The sequence below is a fragment of the Acipenser ruthenus genome, chromosome 5 (assembly GCF_902713425.1).
Source record: "Acipenser ruthenus chromosome 5, fAciRut3.2 maternal haplotype, whole genome shotgun sequence".
NCBI lineage: Eukaryota > Metazoa > Chordata > Actinopteri > Acipenseriformes > Acipenseridae > Acipenser > Acipenser ruthenus.
In genome coordinates, this window is record NC_081193.1 from 60,215,801 (window position 1) to 60,225,874 (window position 10,074).

Below are 10,074 nucleotides of genomic sequence, written 5' to 3' on the forward strand. Positions count from 1 at the left end.
ATTCTCCAATACACATAATTAACTTTTGACCTCTTGAGGTCAAATAAGTAAATAACAAAATAAATAAATAAAATGGCAAATCCGAAAACACACAGCACAGCCCTAAAATGAGCCTGGATTGACATTATTTAACCGTACACTTAAAGCCCGCCGCACACAGCCCGACTCAAGGCGTCCCGACTCATCTCATCTCAACTGGCCGTACAGAGTTTGGATGAATCGTATCAGTGTGCGTGCCCTTGAAACCAAGATTATGCAGATTTCAGTCGGGATGTCTTCAGATTTGAAAACTGAACATGTTGAATCTTTTTCAGACGCAGTTTCGTTCAGATGTGATCAGTCTGTCTGTGTGCGGCGGTTGCCGACCAAGACTGAGACCCTGATTTGTCATAAGGGTGTCAACCAATGGTGAAGCAGGTTTAAGTGACGTAGCTTGTCATGTAACTTGTCATACAAGATTGCAGAATATTGACAGCTTTAGTTCCACAGGTAAAAAATACATTAGTCTTGAATTGCTCAGAGTGTCCCGAATTCAAAAATACCAGATATGTGCACATTTGAATAGTTTTTTTTTTTTAGGCGTTTACTAATCAAAGGTAAATTATCAATTTACCTTTTTATTATCAATCTAATGGCAGCCTATATTTTCTTACTGCGCTAAACAGAAGTAACCGGTACGTCGATCTCCAATAGGTCACAAATCACAAGCCCCTAGATCCACACGCTGAGAAAAAAACCGCCAAAGTCAAATAAAAAATCAGCAGTTTGGATTTTATTTACCACAGACTAAAGTGTAGTAGACAAGCCATACAAAAAGTCACACTGCCTGAAACGTTTGCACGGTGTAAATGGCCAATTAATTAATAGGCTAAGCGCTTCTTTTGGTTGCCTCACGGCGCTGTCTCCGCCGTCTAATCAGCATACGATGCCATGCATAATATGAGGGTCGCTATGTTGAGTTAATACAAAAATGTGTACAGGGCAGTATTAATTACATTTGCATACATAGTAATCACCAGGATCTAGTTGTGGTCCGTCTAATTCAGTCTTAGCAGTGTGCAACACCCAGTCGGAAAAAACTCAATTGTGACGTCAAACCAAAACTGAGCACAACTGATCGCAGAATCTGTGCATACTCAGATGAGATGAGTTGGGATGGCTTGAGTCGGGCTGTGTGCGGCGGGCTTAAGGCGCTTTAAGGCACAACATGTCAATCTACCCCATGCTATTATAAAACAATTATAAAGTGATTAGATGTATTGACTTTTTAATGAACACAGCAAATGAAAAAAAAGCTTTTCTATAACAGTAAACATCAGTATTCACAAGAAAATGGTTCCAGTAAAAAGTAAACAATTTGTTTAAAAGCGTTTTATTTTAATAAACGAACATCAGTTTATTAATAAATATTGTGGCGTGCAGGGTAATGGAAATAATGGCTCTTTTTTATTAAGGTTTGTAGGTGACAATACGCCGAACTGGCTCACAGGCCGCTTTAAATAGACACCCAACCCCCCCCCCCGATTTGTGCTCTGTTGAGGTGAGTGATTCGCATATTAAGAGAACCAATCAGCACGTTCATTCAAGACACCTCCTAAGACCGCCTCCCTGGCTGGAACTGCCAAGCAGTGACGGAGCCTGTCTCCTGCAGCAGCTCACCTCGCAGGGCGGCGTCCAATCTTCTCTGCTGCATTGCCATCTCTTTAGTTTCTTTTTGCCCTCAAAGATAAGCTTCTCCTTTTTTGCAGTCACGATAGCAGAGGGACAGATGGTGCTGGCGCCTAGGCCGACAGGTTGAGGTTAACCGGGCGTTGGCGAAGTCTCACTGGACCCAGGATGAGATAGTGGACCTTGGTTCTGGGAAGATGTTGATTCCGACAGTGGCTCGACGTTCTGGTCGCGCCTTGTCGGTGTGGTCCTGGTTGCAGTTGAGGATTGGGTAGCAACCACAGTACTGGGCCTGGCAGGTTCCGATTGGGCAGAAGCGTTATCTGGCGAAGACTGGGCATTCTCAGCTCGTATAAGGTTGTAGTAAAGTATAGGCAGCATCTAGACAGTCCTTCAGCTGGCGGGTGTACTCTGGACCGGGGGCAGCCATCGGGGTGTCTGGAGCTCTACCATAGAAGAGCTCGGCCAGAGTCCGGAGTTCTCCATCCAACATCAGAAACGCTGGGGTGCAGCCGGTGGACTCCTGAACAGCACTTCTGCATGCGAGCAGGACGAGGGGAAGCTGTTGGTCCCAATCCCATTGGTGCGTGGCAGTTGTGATGGCGAGCTGGGTAGAGAGGATTTGATTGAACCACTCCATCAACCTCTCTGGGGGTGTAGCGGCATGGTGCGGGTCTTCCTGATTCCCAGACGGTGGCACAACTCACTGAAGACCTGCGACTCAAAGTTTCTCCCCTGGTCCGAGTGCAGCTCCCGAAGCTGCAGAAGAAGCCTCAAGGAGTGCCTCCACCACTATTGCCACGGGGACAGGGGCCTAGGACATCAACCCCCACCTGTTCCATGGGACCCCCCCCCCCCCCCACCACACTTGTTGGAGAGGGTCCCAGGACTGGCGACAGATGTCCTCTGCGTCCCGGCAGCAGCGTCCCCAGTAATACAGCTGTCCAAGCCATTTTTAAGGGTCTTAGTAACCCCAAAGTGGCCGTCCTGGAGGCTCTGTGTACGGCCTATAGGATTGTGTTCTTGAGGCAGCCTGGTACGATGAGCTGCCACCACATCTCTTGGTCTGCCGGCTCCTGCCACCGTTGCTGCAACTCTCCATCCCGCAGGGCTAGGTTGTCCCTTAGTGGCTTCCGAGTGGAGAACAGTGTCTCTCCAGATGGGCTTTTGCTGGTCGACGAGTCACTGAATAACAGGTTGGAGATCCGGGTCTTGTTCCTGTCGAGTCTGCTGCTGGAATCTTGGCAACTTCTCCGTTAGCCACTCCAATGGCTTGGCACCCCTCCCCTCGCAACTCCAGGTCCCGGTCCTCTCTCCATTTTCTTCTCTGTTAGCCACTCCAATGGCTTGGCACCCCTCCCCTCGCAACTCCAGGTCCCGGTCCTCTCTCCATTTTGACAATGGTTACAGTCAAAGCAAGTGCCGCAAGATAGGTAATCTGCGTTAATATGTCGCTCCCTGGGTTGATGCTGGCTCTGGACGTCATAGACCTGCAATCCAGCATGCCAGCTGCCTTTCCAGTTCTTGAATGACAACCACCACTGGAGGGCAACGGTTGGACCAGACGATGAACCACAGACCACACAAGTATGGGCGGAAGTGGCGTACCGCTGCCACCACAACGCAATAACATCTCTCTGCCTTATTCAAGGCCCTGCCATAATACGTTACCACTCTCAGCCCGTCTGGCCACTGCTGCGAAAGGACTGCCCTGATCCCGTCATGGCTGGCATCCGTGTCCAGGATGAATGGGCAGGCTGGGTTAGGTGGTGTGAGAACCGATGCCTGTGTTAACACCCTCCGCAGGTGTCATTCCACAGGTAGGGCTCCCACTTCCACAGTAGTCGGTGGAGGGGGGTGGCAATGGTGGCAAAATGCGGGACGAAGCAGCAGAAGTAAAAGGCCAGTCCTTGGAAGCCCCTGAGCTGGCATTGGTCCCTTGGTGTCCACCAGTCCTGGACTGCGATGACCTTGAGCACCTCATCGAAAGTGTGGGCGTGCGCCAAGAGATCATCTAGGTACACGAGGCAGCGACTTGTCGGAAGGCCGCTCAACACCTTCTCCATTAAATGCTCAAACGTCACTGGGGCATTGCACAGACCAAAGGGCATCACCTTAAACTGCCACTCCTTGTGCCTGTTGAGAAGGCAGTCTTCTGTCTTGCTTCTGGGGCCAGCTCCACCTGCCAATACCTGCTCTTCAGGTCAAGTGAACTAAACCACGATGAACCGGCCACTTGATCCAGACACTCATCAATTCGGGGTATGGAGTAATCTACGCTCTTTGGGACCAGAACGATTGGGGGCAGCCCACAGGCTGTCGGACGGCTCAATTAGATCTGCCGCCTGTATATCATTCAGTATCTGCTCTGCAGCCATCTACCGAGCCAAGGGTAGTCAATGGGGCCATAGCCTGATGGGCGAAGTTTCCCCCGTGTTGATCTCATGCCAAGGTGTGTCCGGCCTGCTCCCTCTGGCTTGGTGGCGAACAGGGATCCAAACTCAAGCAGCAGCAGCAGCCGCAGTTGATGTTGTTTCTTCGCGCTGCAAGACTGTTTTGACTATGGCCCTACTGGCATCCTCGGGTGTCATTGCAGGCGTTGTTGGTGTGCTTGGGCCGGGGAGGGGGTCTGCGGGGTGTTGGTCCAGACTGGGCCGCTGCTGCCTGCCCTTGGGGAGTCTCAGGTTAGAGAAGCGAGTGTCGTTCCCCACGAGGCCCCCCCCACCCCCCAGGGGTTTGACTGGTTCCCCTGGGGGAAACAACATGAAGATTGTGCCTACCCCCCACCCCCCCCACCCCCCCGGCTGCCCATGTTTTCCCTTGGTTGACGCATCCGCCACGGCAGCTTCATCTTCAATCGATTCGGGTCGTTGAGGCTAATTTTACTTTAATTTAAATATAGATCAGTGATTTTTGAAAATTGCCGATAATGTGTAGTTCAAAAAACTGCCAGAAGGGGAGCTGGAGGTGAATGCAGTGGCGTCTGTGTGATAATTCTTGCTTTGTGCCTTGTGGGACTTTTTTTATACACCTTTACTTGTTGACCCTGTCCCAATGATCTTTTTATATGGCAATGCAGCTATGCCTCTAGAATGGTATCACAACTTTATGAACCTACACTCGCTGCTAATCCATTTCAGTACATTATTAGAATCAGTGTGCTACTGTGTTGTGTGTGTTTTTTTCTGGGGGAAAAACCCCAGAGCTGTACCCTACTTAGCTCAATCCAGACGGTTGTCATGCGGATGCACTGGGGAGACCGCACTGTGGTTGATCCCCGGAGCCAGAATCGCAGCCATTGTGTGTGCTGATGCGCTAGGGAGGCAAGTAAGCTGATCCCTGGAGCCAGCATTACACTTCAGCCATCAACACCAGGCAGAAGGATATCTACATCATCATATGGAAGGAAACGCAAATGGATCACATTAGTTTACTGTAAAGCTACGTCTTACTTAGTGCTTATCTTGGCGAGAGCCGAGTTCAAATCAGCATGGTCTCAATAGTCGGCGGCACTTCTGGAAAATATTGTAAAGAAATGGCCCCGGCGCTATACAAAATAATAATAGATTGTGATGACCCTTATTTTTGACGGTAAAGCAGGAGATTGAGAGATAATTATTAACAAATGTATTCATATTATACTTGATAATAAACAAGGTCCCTGTCCAGGCCAGGACCATGCCACGTAAAACAACAAATGCCAAACCTCAATGAGACGGCTGCACTTAGCAAATGTATGCTTGCAGCCAGAAGAACATTTCTCACAGACAAATTTGCAATATTCCTTATTTTAAATGTATGTCTTGTCTAAATGACACACCAAAGGTTATTGGCTACTGTGCCAATTACGTTGTGAATAAGAATCGAATACGTTGTCATGACAAGCCACTAATGTAAAATGACTAGACATCAACGTAAGAAATCCGTAGCTTGAGTCATTTTTTTTAGAACACGTACCGATTAAAATTGGTACATTGGTCATTTCTGTTCTCTGATTGGTCTAAATGAGTACGTGCAGTGAATATTGAAACATGTTCAACACAATGCGTTTTTGACCCAGATGGCCTTCCATACCAAGAGGGCCATAATGTATGGAAGGCCATCTGGGTCAAAAATGCATTGTTAAATGAGTAAAAAGATTGACTTTATATGCAGAAAATATATAATGTGTGTGTGTGTATGTATATGCATCTTAACTGTTTGTATTTATAATTCTTATTCAAACAAGTCAGGAAGGCATGTTAAGATTTTTTACATTTTTTTATTTATAATAAAATGAAAATGTTTACATTACCGTGTCTTGCATGGGGTTTTATTTATAACTATTATTATTATTATTATTATTATTATTATTATTATTATTTATTTCTTAGCAGACGCCCTTATCCAGGGCGACTTACAATCGTAAGCAAAAACATTTCAAGCGTTACAATACAAGTAATACAATAAGAGCAAGAAATACAATAATTATTTTAAATAACACTGAATATTATATGAAATTTAATTAGTAATGTAGCGGGGTTGCTCGCGTTAATTTAAATAGGCATGTTTGATTTAATTATTGTATTGTATTCACTTTTTATTTAATGTTGTCTTTTTGATTTGATCACTTAAGCATGTTTATTTTGGCACAATATTTTCTGTAGATTCGCACTAATTACATGTTAGCTCTCCTGTTCGAAGCTCCCATATATGTAAATTAATTTCATGAGTCCAGAGATTTACTTGTCCGGTGTGATGTTAACCCGGGTTTGTTTGGAGTGGAGGCTGAACGCAGAGCTAGGGTGGATGGAGAACAAAAATGAAACAAAGAACCACCGAATTTAAGGGCGCATCTCCCTGCCTGCGCTTTTGGTCTCCATTCTGTCGTGTATGTGTTTTTAAATCATTTTAGTATTTTAAAAGGCATTAGGTTTTAGAGGAGGCTGAAGATGGGATGTATTGGTTTTATTATTGTTGTTTTTAGTGAGCCCCGTCTCCGTGCTGGTATTGAGCTGCACTGCCCTTTAGTTTTCAATTGAAATCTTATATTTTAGTTATTGTTTTAATTAACGGGCAGTGCAAACCGCATGCAGTGACTGTTCTAGATCTACCCTGTTTGTTAAGTATAGTTACCACCTGTATTTAATAAAACTATGTTCCTTGCCCGACAAAATATTGCGGTCTAGCTCATTTCCCTTCTGGTATGCTGCCTGCCTGATCCCACCCCGGTAAGAAAGAATCGGTGCCCCTCACTGGTGCTATAACTTAAATTTTTTATATTACAGGTAACTATTCTTTCTTGTACCACATCTTATTTTATAAGTTAAGACTATACGTTGCCAGCGATGTATTATTATTAATAATAATAATAATAATAATAATAAATAATAATAATTTTGGTTGCATTGCGTTACCAGCTGTAGTATGAGTTGGACAGATTCCAGATCACCAGGAGGCTCTGTGCTTCAGAGCAACAATCCACTCACTGCAGCAACAGATTCCAGATCACCAGGAGGCTCTGTGCTTCAGAGGCCTGCAATCCACTCACTGCAGCAACAGATTCCAGATCACCAGGAGGCTCTGTGCTTCAGAGCAACAATCCATTCACTGCAGCAACACATTCCAGATCACCAGGAGGCTCGGTGCTTCAGAGGCCTGCAATCCATTCACTGCAGCAACAGATTCCAGACCAACAGGAGGCTCCGTGCTTCAGAGCAACAATCCATTCACTGCAGCAACAGATTCCAGATCACCAGGAGGCTCTGTGCTTCAGAGCAACAATCCATTCACTGCAGCAACAGATTCCAGATCACCAGGAGGCTCTGTGCTTCAGAGGCCTGCAATCCACGTCAGGCAGCAGGAAAAGCTTTGGTCTTCTCTGAGGCCTGGTTTCCTGCATTTCTACCAGCAGCAGCACTAAGAGGCTGGACCTGAGGCCTGGACTGGCTTGGTTGGATCAGTAGGGTTTCTGGACATTGCTGGGGACTCCTTGGATTCTTGAGGCCTGCAATCCACCTCCTGAAGTAACAGCAGACTGAGAATCAGCAAAATGGAAGGTGAAATGTGAGCTATGGTTTGTTTATCCTGCAAAATGTTATTGTAGTAAATGCTAACTGCTTTGAGGATAAGTTTATATGTGAAAAATGTATTTCTAATCAGACTGTCAGAAAGTAAAGTCTCTCTTGAAAGACAACTTCATACACTGAGAATTATTCATTCAAATGAGCAGTTTATAGATACCAGTTTCAGTCAATGTAATAATACACCATCTTTTTTGCATATGGCGCAGGCCTATGTGTTAATGGTGATCGTGCTGTTTGTTCAGTGTTTATTTAAGTCCTTCCTGACTTTGTTAGAGAAGAGAGCACAGTCCTGTGTGTTACTGTGATGTTCTGAAGTAAAGTTGACTAGCTGCTATTCTGGTTAATGTATTGCCACTGACAGCAAACACTATTCTCGATTTTTATTATTTGTTTTAACGTTATTTGCTATACTAAACAAACAGATTGAATGTAGAGGACAGTGAGGAAGCAGAGTTGGTCTACATTGAAGACAACATTCAGAGAGCATGTACAAGAACAGAGATTTTCTTGAATCAAGCAGAAAAAAGGTATAAAAGTACACAAATACTGTATTTCCATATTTTCCGGTGGATTGATTTGGAACAGTGATAAATGTTTGTAAGTTTGTAAAATAACATTTGAGGTCCTTTACCAGAGATTGACCCCCCGGCCACACCTGGAATGATAACGATTTTTAAAAATCGTTCCAGTTCAAATTAATGGAGGTGGTCACACCACAATGATAATGATAACAATCATTGTAAACGATAATGATAGCTATCATTTCGATTGCTTTCAGAGCGATTTTTTTCCTGCTACAACGATAAAGATAAATGTTCCTGGCCAATCACAGCTGTATTAAATGTGGCATCATCACCTGCCTGGTGTTATTTTATATATTAATTTAAACCATGATAAACATTAAATACAGGAATTGCAATGATTTACTACAGGGAAGACTGCGTCGGAAAACTGGTTCTAGTATACATCAAGGAATCTTTTTTAATTGTGTTATAAATTATTTGATAAACAGCCATTAATGTATAATTATAGCACAAGCACGATGTATGATACTATATGCTCCATAATAATAATCATTAGTATAAATATATACATAATTTATGGAGTATCGTCTATCGCCATATTAAGTAAGGTGTAATCAGCAATACATACCATGTTCTTTTTTTATGTTTTACTTTAATGGGAAGAGATTGTACCCAAGGCGACCGTGCACACTTCCTTGAGGCAATACCCACGGCGTAATTTTCAGCACTTGACTATACCAACGAGCGTGTGGAATTCTCCTAACTCCTCCCTGCTCTGTAATACTCTGTGTACCCACACTTGTCTTCTCTGTCTCCTACGCCTTCTGTTGATCTAATACAAGAGGAGATTTTCTTAATGTTCCTCATCACTGTCCCTCAACTCGCTGGAAATAAAAGTGGTTGTGTACTAAAAAGCTGATTGGCATTTGCTGTACAATATATCGGAGCCCTTTTTCGTTCTGGTTTGACCGCTCCAGAAACGATTTATGGTTATGGTTATCGTTATCGTTCCCGGTGTTACTGGGGCTTTAGGCCCTTGTATTGACCAAGGTATTCAATAAAATTAAGACTTTAGAAATTAAATTGGGTAATGTGAAAATGGTTGAAATCCAGTGTGGTTGTTTTAATGTTTTGACCCTAACGGTTTTCTGACACAGTACGTTTTCAACGACTGTTTGTTTTTTTGTGTGTAAATAAATATTTACACACAAAAAAAATTTGTTTCATATGTGAACATTCATTTTCCATGATGCAGCTGTGTGTGGACTTTAGCTTTGTGGTTGGCACATGGTGTCTAGGACATCAACCCCCACCTGTTCCATGGGACCCCCCCCCCCCCCACCACACTTGTTGGAGAGGGTCCCAGGACTGGCGACAGATGTCCTCTGCGTCCCGGCAGCAGCGTCCCCAGTAATACAGCTGTCCAAGCCATTTTTAAGGGTCTTAGTAACCCCAAAGTGGCCGTCCTGGAGGCTCTGTGTACGGCCTATAGGATTGTGTTCTTGAGGCAGCCTGGTACGATGAGCTGCCACCACATCTCTTGGTCTGCCGGCTCCTGCCACCGTTGCTGCAACTCTCCATCCCGCAGGGCTAGGTTGTCCCTTAGTGGCTTCCGAGTGGAGAACAGTGTCTCTCCAGATGGGCTTTTGCTGGTCGACGAGTCACTGAATAACAGGTTGGAGATCCGGGTCTTGTTCCTGTCGAGTCTGCTGCTGGAATCTTGGCAACTTCTCCGTTAGCCACTCCAATGGCTTGGCACCCCTCCCCTCGCAACTCCAGGTCCCGGTCCTCTCTCCATTTTCTTCTCTGTTAGCCAC